The sequence below is a fragment of the Rhinoraja longicauda genome, chromosome 2 (genome assembly GCF_053455715.1).
Source record: "Rhinoraja longicauda isolate Sanriku21f chromosome 2, sRhiLon1.1, whole genome shotgun sequence".
In the NCBI taxonomy this organism is placed as follows: Eukaryota; Metazoa; Chordata; class Chondrichthyes; order Rajiformes; family Arhynchobatidae; genus Rhinoraja; species Rhinoraja longicauda.
This window is the reverse complement of record NC_135954.1, coordinates 46059216-46077478: the sequence shown is the minus strand read 5'-3', so window position 1 is coordinate 46077478 and position 18263 is coordinate 46059216.

Sequence of the window (18263 nt, the reverse complement as noted above, 5' to 3'; positions counted from 1 at the left end):
TGATCATCAAATTCTGCATCTTTAATGGATTTTTATGTTAAAAAATGATATTAAAGTAATAGATGCAAGATTAGTCCTAAAAGACACCTTGCTATTAGTATGTCATCAGCATGTCATTCAAAATAAATAAGTAATTTTAAACAGAGTCATAGAGTCATCGAGTGATACAGTGTGAAAACAGGCCCTTCGGCCCAACTTTCCCAAACCAGCCAACATATCCCAGCTATACTGGTCCCACCTGCCCACGTTTGGTCCATATCCCTCCAAACCTGTCCTATCCATGTACCTGTCTAACTGTTTCTTAAATGTTTGGATAGTCCCTGCCTCAACTACCTCCTCTGGCCAGCTTGTTCCATGCACCCACCAGCCTTTGTGTGAAAATGTTGCCCCTCAGATTCCTATTAAATCTTTTCCCCTTCACCTTAAACCAATGTCCTCTGGTCCGCGGTTCACCTGCTCTGGGCAAGAGCTCGGTGCATTTTCAGCAGTAAATTGCAATATCATGAATATAAATGATATTATTTTCAGCCCATTGAAACATTGTACAATACATTCACAAAGTGGCAGTTGGCTCCAGCATGGAAGGAAACCATTTGGCCCATCGAATCTACACCCGTTCTATATAAAAATAATCAAGGTAATCTCACTCCCCTATCCTTTTCCCACAGCCCCACAACATCTTTCACAGAATCATTGAATCATACAGCAAGGAAACAGGCCATTCAGCCCAACTCATCCACACTGGCCAGTGGACATCCTTCCATATTAACTCCATTGCCCAGCACCTGATTCATTTCCTTTATAATACTTATGCCTCCCCAATCAAAAGCTACAATTGAGTCTATTTGCCTCAGACCCTAAATACCCAGTGTGTAAAAAACATCATTCTCGTCACCCATTTGGTTCTTTTGCCAATTACCAAATCTCTATGTCCCTTGGTTCTTGACCTTATCACCAGTATGTACAGGTTCTTTCCTCTACTCTGACATTTGAACAGGTACATTTAGGGCAGATATCATCAGAACAATCTTGGTCTCCACCCTATCATGGACATTCGCTTTGTTCTCTTCATCACTCCCCCTCCCTAGGATTTAGTTTAGAGATACACCTAGCAAACAGGCCCTTCGGCCCACCAAGTCCATGCCAACCCTCGAAAAACAAAGCAATTACTTACTCCTGAAATGAGGTAGACTGTTCAACCCAGAATAAACTCAGGAGATTGAGCTGGGGGAAAAAAACAAAGTGCTGGGGGAACTCAGCAAGCCAGAAACATCATCTGTCCATTTCCCTCCACAGATGCTGCCTGACCCGCTGCGTTCCTCCAGCTGTTTCTCTTTTGCCAAAGTCTTCCACCCTCTGCCATGATCCTGAGCATAATTGGCAGAAGTGTTGCATTAACATCCTAATGAAGAGAGCCTAGTTCCTCAAGTATTAGTTCAGAACTCAAGTCTCTCATCCCTGGTGAATCTATTCCTCAATGCTGTTAACATGTTTAAAAGCATTAACTAAACATTTGCATAATTTTGAGATTTATGCATGTACATTATAAGTCCCCCAAATACCCAAAGACTCTAATGGTGCTAGGTTTATTACTTTACCAATTATCTTTTCAGATTTATTTAAGCACTCTCCTGCAATGTGATTTCCTTTGTGGACACGTAAGTGCAGCATTGATCCACTAAATTCACTAAAGAGCCATTCTGCCCCAATTCAATGTCTTCAATGTCTCAAACTCCTGTAGGATTAATTCATCTGATTAGCTTCTGAGCTATTGACAGCTGCATTAGACATTTATTTTTGAACCGTGTACACCATCAGAATGTTTATTTGCACAAACAGATTTAATTCAAAAAACAATGCTTCACAGCTGCACAGTATTTGCCTTGTGCCTGATGTGCTGCACACATCCCCTGTGGTTGCTCACTTATATCAGTAAATCCTTGCTGGTAATCAAAACTCCCTAAGATTTATGCCTCTGTTCAGCCTAGTCGTATTATTTCATCCATATAACTATCCTTCCTTTTAAATGAGGTTCCCATCTGCGTGCTACAATTATCTCTTTGTTGAATAAATCAGAACCATTTTGCACCATTTCTGATCAGGAATAGCATCTGTGTTTGGCTCAATTTAGCCTCTATCAGAGATTGTACAGGCCATGTTTTCATATTTGTTTCTCGATGTAAAAGGTTATGCAAGAAAGGATATGATTGCATAGAATTGGTAACATGGATGTAATTAACAATCCAACAATCCAAGTACAATCGCAGTTACAGTAAGATTAAAAACACAAATAAAGTGTGGTGTAACTCAGCAGGTCAGGCAGCACCTCTAGAGGACACGGATAGGTAATGTTCATTAGATCATAAGTGATAGGAGCAGACTTAGGCCATTCGGCCCATCAAGTCTGCTCCGCCATTCATTCATGGCTGCTCTTTTTCTCCCTCCTAACCCCATTCTCCTGCCTTCTCCCCATAACCCCTGTCACCTGTGCTAATCAAGAATCTATCTATCCCTGCCTTAAAAATATCCATTGACGGCCTCCACAGCCTTCTGTGGCAATGAATTCCACAGATTCACCACCCTCTGACAAAAGAAATTCCTCCACATCTCCTTCCTAAAAGAACCTCCTTTAATTCTGAGGCTATGAGCTCTAGTCCGGGGCTCTCCCACTAGTGGAAACATCCTCCTCACATCCACCCTACCCAAGGCTTTCACTATTCTGTATGTTTCAATGAGGTCCCTCCTCATCTTTCTAAACTCCAGCGAGTAGAGGTCCAGTGCCCGTCAAACGCTCATCAGGCTGGGACCCTTCTTCAGACTGATTCTGTTGGCGGGGAGGAGAAACAGTTGGAAGAAAGGAGGAGCAGGACAAAGCCTGGCAAGTGATAGGTGGATATAGCTAAGGTTTTTTTTGATAGGTAGATGGTTGGACAATAGCCAGAGATGAAGAGACAAAAAGTGTGAGACAAGGGTAGAAGATGTACAAATTTTGAAGCCAGAGGAAGGAATTTAGGTGGAAAGGGTGGGGGAGTGGACGAATGTGTGCAAGTCCAGGTGGGGCACAGGGGAGTTGAGGGGAAGGGAAAAAAGGGGGTTGTTTGTAGATTAGTAACCTAAAATTGGAGAATTCAATGCTCATACCGTTGGATTGTAAGCTACCCAGATGGAATAGGAAGTGCAGTTCCTCCAGTTAGCGTGTGGCCTCACTATGGCAATGGAGAAGGCCCAGGACAGAAAGGTCAGTATGGAAATAAGAAACTGAGTTAAAATGGTTAGCAGGGAGGGATAAGGGAAAAATGGGTGCAACTCCAGGTAAGAGGGGGAGGGATGGGAAAATGGGGGTGGGTTGTTCGTAGATTAGTGCCTGAAATTGGAGAATTCAACGTTCACACCCTTAGATTGTAAGCTACCCAAACAGACCCACCCATGTCTCCAGAGATGCTGCCTGACCCATTGGGTTTCTCCAGCACTTTTTTTACAAGCAGCATCTGCAGTCCCTTGCATCTGCAGTTAAAATCATGTTGGTTTTATGACATGAAAGTGTGATTGAAGTTTTCATTGAAATGTTTGCATAGCCACAAACACCATGAACAATGTTATGAGGCAGTGCTGTAGATGGCAACTGTGGATTTTTTTTGCATTAAAAATATTCCATGATAGATTTTAAACTGGTAACCAGGAGCTGTTGTATTATTACAGCTAACAATGAGCTTTGCAAAACAAATAAAAAATTCTCTCAAGTGTTTCTCCCACCAGCTCTGAATCTCTCAATTTAACGGAACTCAGTCATAGGTTTAAGGTAAGAGGGGAAAGATTTAATACAAACCTTAGGGCTATCTTTTTCATACAAAGGGTTGTGGGTATATACTGCCAGAGGAGGTAGTTGAGGCAGGTACTATAACAACACTTAAAAGACATTTGCACAGGTAGATGGATAGGATAGGTTTAGAGGGATATGGGCCAAACGTGGGTAGATGGGTCTAGTGCAGATGGGGCATCTTGGTCGGCATGGGCAAGTTGGGCCGAAGGGCCTGTTTCCACGCTGTATGACTCCATGACTATGATTTTAAGAACATATCGAACCATTTACAAATGTCATTGTGTATATTAGAGATATTCTTGATAATAAACATAATGAACATCGACTTCTCCAACTTTAGATAGTTCCTTTGTCCCTCCCTTCCCCTCCTCCTTCCCAGATCTCCCTCTATCTTCCTGTCTCCACCTATATCCTTCCTTTGTGCCGCCCCCCTGACATCAGTCTGAAGAAGGGTCTCGACCCGAAACGTCACCCATTCCTTCTCTCCCGAGATGCTGCCTGACCTGCTGAGTTACTCCAGCATTTTGTGAATAAATACCTTCTTGATAATAAAACAAGGGATGATCAAAGTAAAAAAACAAAAACAAAAATGAACAAAAAATTGCATATTTCTAGTTTATCTAGAATAACTGTTCATTTATTGTATATTTGCTGTGTTGGGTTTAATATGCCTGTAAATCAGTAACAAGTAGGAATTCCATTGTTCCGTTTTTGGCACATATGACAATGAATCACTTTTGTCTTTTGCACTCCCTTAGATCACCTGCATGCCTTCTAATGTCTTCATTGAAGATTTTACATGACAGTAGGGCGGCACGGTAGCGCAGCGGTAGAGTTGCTGCTTTACAGTGAATGCAGCGCCGGAGACTCAGGTTCGATCCTGACTACGGGTGCTGCACTGTAAGGAGTTTGTACATTCTCCCCGTGACCTGCGTGGGTTTTCTCCGAGATCTTCGGTTTCCTCCCACACTCCAAAGACGTACAGGTATGTAGGTTAATTGGCTGGGTAAATGTAAAAATTGTCCCTAGTGGGTGTAGGATAGTGTTAATGTACGGGGATCGCTGGGCGGCACGGACTTGGTGGGCCGAAAAGGCCTGTTTCCGGCTGTATATATATGATATGATATGATATGATAACTCAACTTTCCTCAAAAACTGGGCTGAACACCTTTGTTCAGCCAGTTTGAAAACAGGACATGCAATCTGATATTTTGTAGTGTCACCGCAGTGCCTTGATATATTAGTACTCTTCACTCCGTTGTACTAATGGAGTTTACTTCCCGAGCTACCACCTGCTACCTTCCATCATTTTTCAAAATGACCTGATGGAAAAAAGAATAAATTTTAAAAGCTTTATTTAGCTAGGCTTTTTAATGAGATCTTTATAAAACAGAGAGCACTTTAGTGTGCTTGCTCAAAGCCAAGGAAAAAATATTATATGAATTCAATGGACATCTGCTGTGGTCTTTCGACTCCATAACCACAGAAAAGATATATATTCTACAATCTTCATCAAACTAAATAATTGCGATTCCATCAAGTTTAAGTTACCAAAGGGATGTAAAATCATTTGGGATATACTGAATCCCAACCCGAGCCTTCAGTTTCTCAAAAGATCTATATTGGATGGAACCCATTGTTCAGATCATTTAATTCCACGTGTCCAAAAGTTTCATAAGATCATAACCTGGCCGCATCCTACCTGACTGACCTCCTCCACAGGCACACTCCCACCTGCACCCTCCGCTCTGCTGCTGCCAATCTCCTATCCCCCCCCCATCCGGACCAAACTCAGATCCTGGGGGGACAGGGCTTTCTCCATCGCTGTTCCCACCCTATGGAACTCACTACCCCAAACCGTCAGAGACTCCTCCTCACTCACCACATTCAAAACATCACTGAAGTCTCACCTGTTCAGTACTGCCTTCAACCACTGAAGGTCACCTCACCTTCTGTCTCCTTTCTCTGTTCGTTTACTTATTTATCTATTTATTCACTTCCCTATGTTCTTTAAATCCCTGTAAAGCATCTTTGAGTATATGAAAAGCGCTATATAAATGTAATGCATTATTATTATTATTATTATAAGATCATAAGTGATAGGAGCAGAATTAGGCCATGCGGCACATCAAGTCTACTCCGCCGTTCAATCATGGCTTTTCTTTCATTTTAAAATAGCCACTGATAATTCTCTTTTTTCTCTTTTTGATATACTGTAGGTGTTGGGTTAATTATTGTCACATGTACCGAGATGCAGTGAAAAGCTATTGTTCGCATGCTGTCCAGTCAAATTACACTATACGAGTACAAGCAGGCCAAATACAAGTACAACAGTAATGCAAAGAGAAAAATACCAGAATATAGAATATAGTACCAGAATATAGTAAGCATTATAACCTTACAGTTACAGAGGAAAAAGTGCCAGACCCGCGGTGAGATAGATTGGAAGATGGGGACTGCACCCTAGTTTATGGGAGGATTGTTCAGTAGTCTGATAACAGTGGAGAAGAAGCTGTTCCTGAATCTTATGATACATACTTTTAAGCTATTATATCTTCTACCCGACCGGGAGAAGCAAGAAGGGGGAATGATTGAGGTAAAAAAAATCTCTTTGATTGTATTGGCTCCTTTCCTGAGGTGGCCTGAAGTGTAGATGGAGTTGGGGGAAGGCTAGTCCGTGTGATAGACCGGGTTACATCCACAACTCTGCAATATATTAATATTGGGATGTTAATAGTGTCAAGCATGGATCAAATTTGATTTTCTCCTCTCTTTCTCTGACCAATGTCCAGGATTTTCACATAGTGGAACATGCTACCATTTCCATTGGAATACTTGAGATAACCTTAGTATCGTTTCCACTGCACTTCTTGCTGAGGGAGTAGGCGGGAAAGTCCAACTATCCACAATCTAATTCTAGTACATTTTAGCCCAAAGGTACCACGTATAGAATCAAACATGGTTCATTATCTATGTCAACAGTCTTGCCGACATTTATCATGCATATCTTGAGTCAGAAAGAAACTTGGACAAAGTTGAATGAGAAGAAGGGAGGGGAGGGGGGGAGAGAGAGAGAATGAGGGGGAAAGGAGTATTAATAGTGCCAATCTTGAACCAAATTTGATTTTTTAAACATAGTACACACCTAATAGAAATGGAGGCTATTTTATGTGGTGTGAATAGTATTTTTTAATTATTTTAGGAGATTGCTGGAAAGGCCAACATCAATGGTCCATCACAATTGCCTCGAGAAGTACCTTCTGAGCTTTTGCCATTTGTACTAATATAATGGCTCCCACATATACTATTAGACAAGATGTTCTTAGCTTCAGATTCACTGATACAGTAGGGTGCTAGGCAGTATATACGTGCACAATAACATGATGTTAACTGACTAAGGAGATCTGATGATGTTCCTGCACGTCTGCTGCCTTTTAAGTAGCAGTGTTTTGTTTAGGAACGTACTGTTTGTTAATAAAGCTGCTGCAGGCCCTTAAGTGTTATGGGAGATACATTAATTCAGATCAGTAGTCAGCTCTCCGTCGCACTATTGATTTGTGCCTTTTGGTGGTGAACATGTTTTAGGGAGCCATAGAGACGTACAGCATGGAAACAGGCCCTTCAGGCCAACTCATCCATGCCAATCAGGAATCCCCATCTAACCTAGTCCCATTTGCCTGCATTTGGTCATAAGTGACTTATTTGCTACAGCTTCTGCCCTATTCCGGGAATCACGAGATCTATGTGGCTGGTCGATATGTATTTTTGGCCTGTGCTGAACCACAGATTAGTTCGTGGTAAAGGGGTTGCAGAGGTTATGCCATTCAAGGTAAAATGGGGACAATCAGTTTATGTGATTGGAGCTGGTTCTTGGCTGACATTTATTTGTATGTTGCGAGATTTATATGCAAATTTAACTCCAAGTCTGAATGTGTTCCAAATCCTTCTGCGTGCACGGAGAATTTCATTGCGAAATTACAAATGGAGCTGAACACAATGCAGTAATCAGTGAATATCAACTCTTCTGACCCGTGGTACAGAGAAGGTCGTAAATGAAGCAGTTGAAGATGGCTGAGCCTTAAATATTGCCCTGGGGGACTCCAGCAATATCCAATTTGTGTGGGCTGGAAATGACTGCATCTGCAGACCTCTGCTTTAACAACTATTAATAGCTGAAAATGGGTTCCTTTTACATTACAAGAAAAAAATGCTGATAACTGACAGCTGTCTGTCTGTCTCTCTCCCTCTCTCTGTCTCTCTCTCTGCTTCTCTGCCTCTGTCTGTCTCTTTCTATCTCTCTGTGTCTCTGTCTCTCTCTCTCTCTCTCTATCTATGTCTTTCTCTCTCTGTCTCTCTCTCTCTCTCCCTCCCTATCTATATCTCTCTCTCTGCATAATGCACATACACACAAAGATGAAGTCACAGCAATGAGGCCTTCCAATAGCCTCAATCAAAATACTAATTTTAACCTTGGAATAGCATATTTCATACTGTGAAGGGAAGAGAGAGACCACATCAACAGCTCTGATGCCTTCAAAGTCTCTCAAACTCCTTCTATAACATATTATCCTGAAATTCCATTGGGGCCCTCACCTCTTAATATTTTACTATACCTGCGCGGCACAGTGGCGTAGTAGTAGAGTTGCTGCCTGAGATGCGGGTTAAATGCTAACCACGGGGGCTGTCTGCATGGAGTTTGCCCGTTCTCCCTGTGATAGCATGGGATTTCTCTGGGTGTTCTGGTTTCCTCCCACATTCCAAAGCCGAGTAGGATTCTAGGGCAGCACGGTGGCGCAGCGGTAGATTTGCTGCCTTACAGCACTTGCAGCACCGGAGACCCGGGTTCGATCCCGACTACGGGTGCTGTCTGTACGGAGTTTGCACGTTCTCCCCGTGACCACGTGAGTTTTCTCCGAGATCTTCGGTTTCCTCCCACACTCCAAAGACGTGCAGGTTTGTAGGTTAATTGGCTTGGTAAATGTATAAATTGTCCCGAGTGTGTGTAGGACAGTGTTAGTGTGCGGGGATCGCTGGTCGGCGCAGACTCGGTGGGCCGAAGGGCCTGTTTCCACGCTGTATCTCTAAACTAAACTTAATTGGTCTCTGTATATTGTCCCTAGTGTATAGGATGGACCTGCCTCACCCACGTTCTCTGGCAGCTTGTTCCATGATCACTTGATCCTCTGTGTGAAGAAGCTACCCTCAGTTTCTTATTAAATTTTCCCATCTTGTCTTTAAACTTGTCATGATGTTTCTGATTCCTCTTCCCTGTGAAAAAACTGCACGCATTCATCCCATCTGTGCTCCTCATGATTTTATACACCTCCATAAGATCACCTGTCAGTCTCCTATGTATCACAGAATACAATCTTAGCCTGCTCATCCTCTCCCTATGATTCAGGGCCTCAAGTCCTGGCAACCTTCTCACACACCTTTGCACTATTTCCAGCTTATTGGCATCTTTCATATGGGGTAACTAAAATTTGACACAATACACAATACTCCAAGTGTGCCCTTACCAATGTCTGGTATGACTGCAACAAAATGTACCAACTCTCATATCAATGGCCTGACTGACAAAAGGCAGCATTCCTGAAGACTTTTTCACCGCCATGTGACGCTACTTTCAAGGAACTGTGTACTTATACTCCCGGGTCCTTAGGTCTGAGTCAAGGTGGTTATCGTGAATTACAGTAGGATCTTGATCAGCCTGGCAAATGAGCCCTTGGAATGGCTAATGGAGTTTAATTCCGATAAGTATGACCTGCTGCATTTTGGAAAGTCAGACCCAAACAGGAGCTTCACAGTGAATAGTAGGGCCCTGAGGAGTGTTGTAAATCAGAGGTAACTCAGAGTACAAGTACATCGTTCCCTGAAAGTGACATTGTAGGTAGATAGGGTGAAGACAAAGGCTTTTGCCACATTCACCTTCATCAGGCAGGAATTGAGTACAGAGATTGGAACATTATGTGGTGGTTGTACAAGATGTTTTAATCACCCTGCTATAAGCAAGACGTTATTATGCTGGAAAGAAAACGGAAAAGGTTTACGAGCATATTACAAGGGCCCGAGAGACTGAGCTGCAGAGAGAAGCTGGGCAGGATAGAACGTGAGGTGTGAGGTGATCGTGTAGGGGTGTATAAAATCATGAGGGGAATTGATAGAATGAATGCACAAAGGCTTTTTCTCAGAGTAGGGGAATCAGGAACTAGAGGGCATAAGTTTAAGGTGGGAGGAGAAAAGATTTAATTGGAACCTGAGATGAGGGGGAAAACTTTAATCAGAACCTTAAGTGCAATGTTTTCACACATAATGTGGTGGATATATGGAACGAGCTGCCAGAGGAAGTAGCAAATGATGAACAGCAATGGACCCGGCACAGGCCTCCATCATCATTAGGACTGAGATGAGGAAAAATGTTTTCACCCAGAGAGTTGTGAATCTGTGGAATTCTTTGCCACAGAAGGCAATGGAGGCCAGTTCACTGGATATTTTCAAAAGAAAGTTAGGTTTAGCTCTTAGGGCTAAAGGCTAAAGGAATCCATTGATATGGTGAAAAAGCAGGACCAGGGTACTGATTTTAGTTGATCAGCCATGATCATATTGAATGGAGGTGCTGGATCGAAGGGCCTACTCCTGCACCTATTTTACTGTTTCTATGTTTCTATTGCCCTCTGTTCCCTATCAAGTCAATTATGGAAGCAATTCACTGGCTCTCCCTGGACCCCATGTGACTTAGCTTTCCAGACCAGGCTACTTTGTGGAAAATTGTCCAAGTCTGCTTAACTCCATGTAGACCACTGCCACGACTCATCACCTCTTGGTTACCTCTTCAAAAAACAGATTTATGAGATATGTTTTGCCAAACACAATCTCTAATCAGTCCTTGTCTTTCTAAATGTTTGCAGATCCTGTCCACTCAGAATCCCCCCAATAACTTTCCACCATTGAAGTCAGGTTCACGGTCTTGGAGTTCCCTGGAATTATCCTCACTGCCTCTGTACGGAGTTTGTACATTCTCCCCGTAACCTACATGGGTTTTCTATGGGTGCTCTGGTTTTTTAACACATTCCAAATACACACAGGTTTGTTGGTTAATTGGCTTTGGTAAAGAATGTGAATTATCCCTAGTGTGTAGGATAGTGATGGTGTGCGAGGATCACTGGTCAGCGCGGACTCAGTGGGCCGAAGGGCCTGTTTCTGCGCTGTATCTCTGAACTGAACTGAACTATTTTCAGTGACAAATGCAGCCAATAACCTAGCACTTCACACAATATAATCTGTTGCAATGTGTAGACATTGGCACAGACTTTGATCAACTGACAAAAATAATATTTTAAGTTCAAGGCTTTAGGCTTGGCATTGGCCTCAGCTTATTGTTCGGCACAAATGTTGTGGACAAAAGGGACTGTTCCTGGGCTGCACTGTGCTATGTTCTGAGATCAATGTTCTGAGATCCCAGATCAACATCCTCGGTTTATGAGCAAAATACAGTGCTGGAGTTGGTGAAACCATATCTAGATTATTGTGTCGGAAAAAAACTGCAGATGCTGGTACAAATCGAAGGTATCACAAAATGCTGGAGTAACTCAGCAGGTCAGCGAGCATCTAGGAGAGAGGAAATCTCTCTCCTAGATGCTGCCTGACCTGCTGAGTTACTCCAGCATTCTAGATTATTGTGTTCCGTTCTGGGCGCCATTTCTAGGAAAGATATTGTCAAGCTTTAAAGGGGTTCAGAAAAGATTTACGAGGATGTTGCCAGGACTAGAGGGTGTGAGCTATAGGGAGAGGTTCAGTAGGCTGGGTCTCTATTCCATGGATGGTTTGAGAATGAGGGGTAATCTTAGAGAGGTGCACAAAATCATGAGAGGAATAGATCAGGTAGAAGCACAGAGTCTCTTGCCCAGAGTAGGGGAATCGAGGACCAGAGGACATAGAAAATAGGTGCAGGAGGAGGCCATTAGGCCCTTCGAGCCAGCACCGCCATTCATTGTGATCATGGCTGATCGTCCCCAATCAATAACCCATGCCGGCCTTCTCCCCATATCCCTTGATTCCACTAGCCCCTAGAGCTCTATATAACTCTCTCTTAAATTCATCCAGTGATTTGGCTTCCACTGCCCTCTATGGCAGAGAATTCCACAAATTCACAACTCTCTGGGTAAAAAAGTTCCTTCTCACCTCAGTTTTAAATGGCCTCCCCTTTATTCTAGGACTTTGTCCCCTGGTTCTGGACACGCCCAACATTGGGAACATTTTTCCTGCATCTAGTTTGTCCAGACCTTTTATAATTTTATATGTTTCTATAAGATCCCCTCTCATCCTTCTAAACTCCAGTGAATACAAGCCTAGTCTTTTCAATCTTTCCTCATATGACAGTCCCGCCATCCCAGGGATCAATCTCGTGAACCTACGCTGCACTGCCTCAATTACAAGGATGTCCTTCCTCAAATTAGGAGACCAAGACTGTACACAATACTCCAGATGTGGTCTTACCAGGGCCCTATACAACTGCAGAAGAACCTCTTTACTCCTATACTGAAATATTCTTGTTATCAAGGCCAATAGGGGAAAAGATTTAATAGGAATCCGAGGGGTAACTTTTTCACACAAAGGGTGGTGGGTGTATGGACACGCTGCCAGAGGAGGTAGTTGAAGCTGGGACTATCCCATCATTTAATAACAGTTAGACAGGTACATGGATAGGACAGGTTTGGAGGGATATGGACCAAGCGCAGGCAAGTGAGATTAGTGTAGCTGGGACATGTTGGCCGGTGTGGGCAGGTTGGGCTGAAGGGCCTGTTTCCACACTGTATTACTCTATGACTCTATGGAGGAACTCAGCGGGTCAGGCAGCATTTGGCGAGGGAATCGACAGGCAACCTTTTTGGGTCAAACCCTTCTTCAGACGGATTAAGAATCTGGTTTAAGGCCCTGGCTGCGCTCAGTTAACTGTGTAAGGTAGTCTTGTTTTGCATGCCCAATGCAGGGTGGTATGGTAACACGGTGGCAGAGTTGCTGCTTTACAGTGCCAAAGACCCGGGTTTGATCCTGACTACGGGTGCTGTCTGTATGGAGTTCGTACGTTCTGCCGTGACCTGCATGAGTTTTCTCTGGTTGCTCCAGTTTCCTCACACACCAAAGCCGTACAGGTTTGTAGGTTAATTGGCTTGATAAAATTGTAAATAGTTCGTAGTGTGTGTAGGATAGTGTTAGTGTGTGGGGATCGCTGGTCGGCGCAGGCTCGGTGGGCCGAAGGGCCTGTTGCCATGCTGTATCTCTAAACTAAACTAAAACAGCTGAACCCAAGCTCTGGCAAAGGAACAAATTACCAGGCGAAGAGGGGAAAAGAAGCAGTGATGTGCTTGAATCCTCCTTGGAGGAATGCAACATCCCCACTAACTGTTGGTAATCTCTGACCCATGACAGCTCAGGGCAGAGAGCCAGGGTAGCAGTGAGCTTTGTTACCTTCAAAAGTTCATATTGACAAAAGCTGAACCCAAGGTTAGGCTCTGCAGCATAAATATTAATGCATGAAATGGCCTTTTCTAAAATGTTAATGTCCAAATTATATGCCTGCCTGGGAGAAATAATTTTAAAATTAATGTTGGTTCCAGTTCTCACCACACCTACCTCTGGCAGCATACACTTTTGAAACTGCTAAACTCGTATTGTCATGCCATCTTTCTCCTCCATTGTTCTAAATAGCAAATCTTCAACCGAGTCTGCGATGCAAATAATGAACTTTATTATTAGGGCGGCTCGGTGGCACAGCAGTAGATTTGTTGTCTTACAGCGCCAGAGACCCAGGATCGATCCCGACTATGGGTACTGTCTGTATGGAGTTTGTACCTTCTCTACGTGACCGCTTAGGTTATCTCCGAGATCTTCTGTTTCCTCCCACACTCCAAAGATGCACTAGTTTGTAGGTTAATTGGATTGTTATACGTGTAAAATTGTCCCTAGTGTGTGTAGGATAGCATTAATGTGTGGGGATCGCTGATTGTTGTAGACTCGGTGGGCCAAAGGGCCTGTTTCCTCCCTGTATCTCCAAACTAAACTAAACCAAAACTTTTTAACCATGAAAGAAGCCAGGTCAGAAAAATAACATTTGCTGCCAGAGTATTTTCTCTCCCTCTCTCTCTCTGCCGCTGTGCTGCCTGATTTGCAAATGTGTGCACATGTCAGTTAGAAAAACACATTAATACAAATAGCACAGAGGCCTTTATGTTGCTCTGGAATTGTTACATCCTGCCTTTCTGCTGAGACAGGATGTAGCAATAGTAGAAGATCTTTAAAACAATAGCTCTAATACACTGGATTCATGTAGCGAGCATTTCAGAGTGACTCTGAAACAGAAAGCAATCTAATGTAGATCTCAATTAAATATCAATCTTACTTCTCCTACCAAGTCTAAGTTGGAAAAAATAATTCACTATAAACGATACTAGAGTGGGATTCAGAGATTAGATTGTTTGGGTCCGTGATCAGTTTGCTACATCTGGAATTTATTCTCCAGCTTGCCATTTCATCAACAAAAACCTGTCTCTACTGCGTATTCGTTCAGATTCAAAAGGTATTAATATTTCACTCATACACCCAGGTCACAGCAAAAATGGGATAAGTTTTGAGGGTTAGTAATGGAATCTAGCCTAACATCGCCAATTTAGATTGCAAGAGAAAGTCAGACGATGTCAAGCCATGTAGTTTAAGATTCAACGTGTCTCTCAAAGCAAAAGCAGCATAACTTTTCAACAAGATAAAAAAACAAAGACAGAAAGTGTGAGACAAAAGGATTGAAGTGTTGTGCATTGTGAAGCTAGAGGAAGGAATGTAGGTGAAAGGGGAAGGGTGGGGAGAAATAGGTGTTAGTCCAGGTGGGGCGTAGGGGAGAGAGGAAGAGGGAAGAAATAGGTTTGGGAAGAAGGGGGAGGGGTGGGGGAGTTGTATGTACTTAAAATTGGAGAATTCAATGTTTATACCGTTGGGTTGTAAGCTATCAACATTCTCCAAGTTAACGGTGTAACCATGAGCACTTGCATGGGCCCCAGCTATACCTGCTTTTTGGTCGGTTACATCAAACAGTCCTTGTTCCAAATGTACACTGGCACCATCCCCCAAACTCTTTATCTGCTACATCAATGATTGCATTGGGGCTGCCTCCAGCACCTGTGAAATTAACTTGTTAATTTAATTAACTTTACCACTAACTTTCCACTTTGCCATCAAATTCACTTGGAATATCTCTGGAATATCTCCCCCTTCTTTATCTAAATCCTGCACAGGGGACAGACTATCGACTGATGTCTATTGAAAAACTATCAAATCCTACAGTGAACTGGACTACACTTCCTCCCATGCTGCCTCTTGCAAAGACATTATCCCCTGCTCTCAATTTCCCCGTCTCCGTCTAATCTACACCCGAGGAGACTTTTCATTCCAGGACATCCGAGATGTCCTTGTTCTTTAGTAAACGTGGATTCCCCCTACTTTCAGTTGGCACATGTCTCCTCGGTGGTACGTAATTCTTCTCTCGCTCCTCCTTCCCCGAGACGCAACAAGGATAGCGTTCCCCTGGCCCTCACCTTATACCCCACCAGCCTCTGCATCCAACACGTCATCTTCCGACATTTCCGTTAGCTCCAACATTATCCCACCATCAGTCACATCTTCCCATTCCCATCCTTTTCTGCCTTCTGCAGATGCCGCTTCCAATGGAACGTCTTGGTTCACTCATCCCATCCCACCCAAACCACCCACTCCCTAGATACTTTTGCCTGCAACTGCAGGAGATGCAACACCTGATCCTAAACTTCCTACCTCACCTCCATACAGGGACCACAGCAGTCCTTCCAGGTGAGACAGAGGTTCACGTGCACCTCCTCTAACCTCATCTACTGCATCCTGATGTGGCCTCCTGTATTTTGGTGAGACCAAGCGTAGACAGGGTGACCACTTTGCCGAACACTAGCGCTCGGTCAACCTACTGCATCTCTCAGTCGCTGAGCATTTTAACTCTTCTTTCCATTGCTGACCTTTCTGTACTGGGCTTCGTCCATTGCCAGAGTGAGGCAACGTGCAAACTGGACGAACAGCAAATCAGATTCTGTTTGTGCAGCTTACAACTCAATGGTATGAACATTGAATTCTTCAACTTTATGTAACTACAAACCCCTCCCCCTCCCACTTATTCCCCCACCCCTCCTTTCTTTCTTCCCTCCCCCCTCCTTTCTTTCTTCCCTCCCCCCTCCTTTCTTTCCTCCCCTCCCCCCTCCTTTCTTTCTTTCTTTCCTCCCCTCCCCTCCCCTCCCCTCCCCTCCCCTCCCCTCCCCTCCCCTCCCTTCCCATGTGCCCCACCTGGACTCACACCTATTTCTCCCCTCCCCCTCTCCCAGTGTATCCCATCAGTGAAAAAATCAAAACATCATGTGGGCTCTGAATATCACCAGTCAACACCAGTGGCCACATAACAACTACATAACAGCTGTGAAGTTAGGAAATCAGTCACAGGTAACCAGTACGTGAACAGAGAATACGATTGAAGGGGTCTGTGTCCCCTGTGGCTCCCATTGGACGGAAACAATGTTGAATGTTTTCTTTAAAGAGCAGGTGGGGTGTGGATGACATTCCACCCTTAACGATTCATGGCTGAATCACTGATGATGATAACAGATGTATATATTGACCTTTCCCTCAAAGTTACAGCAGGGGTGTGCTAGATGGACCGTGAGCACATTAAATTCCCAATTTTAATTGTTATAATTATTTCAAACTATGCGTGGAGGAATAGCCTAAGAGGTAGCTAACGTCAATTTTGTTCACCTTTGAAAGCTAGTGAATGTCTTTCAATAATGATAGTCCCTGATATTTAAAAGAAAACACTTCTCAGAATTCCAGCAACGTTGCGGACAAAGGAAGAGGTTTACCCTCCAAATTGGGTGTGTTTGTTTGGTTTGGTTTGGAATGGATGGGTGGGCTAAAATATTTTAAAACTGAAAAAGGGATTCAAGCCAGACCTGGGGCGACCTTTTGCCAATATTAACGGAAACAGAACAAGAGGCAGGTGACAACCCCATTCCCAGAAGCAGCTTAGTCACTGAAACCTTTGACGGACACTGTATATTTTGATTTTACGTTATCACTATTTTTACATTAAGTTGGCTGGGATCTCGCAGCTGAAAAGATGTTATAACTGATAGATCCATCAGGCTAAGTGTTTTAACATCATCATTCATGGGCCAGAAGAATCAGGAGTGTTTCCTCTGGGCCCATCAAGATAATCTATTAACATCTTTTCCGTGACCTACCACGATCAAACCCCCCACCAACAAGCCCCACCACCAACAATGGTTGCAATGTCTTTACTGGGGAGAGGTGAATCGAACAGTACCCTAGCTTATGGAAGGCCCATTCAGAAGCCTGGCAACAGAGCAAAGAAGCTGTTCCTGAATCTGGCGGTGCACTCTTTCAAGCTTCTGTACCTTCTGATTTATGAGAGCAGGGATTATGTTGGGTGCTTTTCCAAGGCAGTGTGAAGTGTAGACAAAGTCAATGGTAGGGAATCTGGTCTGTATGATGGACCTGGCTACATCTGGTACATTCTCTGCAATTTCTTGCAGTGTTGAGCAGAGATGTTCCCAAATGAAGTTGTGATGCAAAGCAATAGTATGCTTTCTATGGTGTATCTGGAGAAATTGGTAAGAGTCATTGGAGATATGCCAAATGTCCTCAGTCTCCTCAGGAAGTAGTGGAGTTGGTGTGCCCTCTTGGTTGTCGCATCAATGTGGTTGGTCCATGACAGATCATTAGTAATATTAATGCCAAGGAACAAAGCTCTCAATTATTTCCACATCCACATCATTGATGCTGATTGAAGCATGTACTCCAGCTTGCTTCCTGAGAAGGTTGAAGAGAATTGGTATGTCGACAAATACTCTCTTGAACACCTACAGGTGTACAGTGGAGAGCATTTAGATGTGCTGCATCATGACGTGGTTCAACAACTCAATCGGCCAGAAATGAAGGAGATTACAAAATGTAGTGAACACTGCCCAGTCTATCATGGGTACAGACTTCCACACCATCAAAGGTATCTATAGGAAGAGCTGCCTCAAAAAATAGCAGCCAGCATCATCAATGACCCTCACCACCCTTGCTTGCCAAGCTCTTATTTCTCTCCTGCTTCGGGAAGAAGGTGTAGGAATCTGAAAACCGTAATCTCCAGGTTAAGGAACAGTTTTTTTCCAATCAGGCTATTGAACATCACCAACACCAACTAAACTTTGAACTATGAACTGTCTTAGTTGCACGAGGGACTCTGGGCTTTTGTTTTGTCTTGCACTAACTTTGGGATTTTTTTTGTTTTGTTTTTCTTATATTATCTATTGTGTACTGTGCTTACAGACCTGTTTTGCTGCTGCAAGTAAGAGTTTCATTGCTCTGT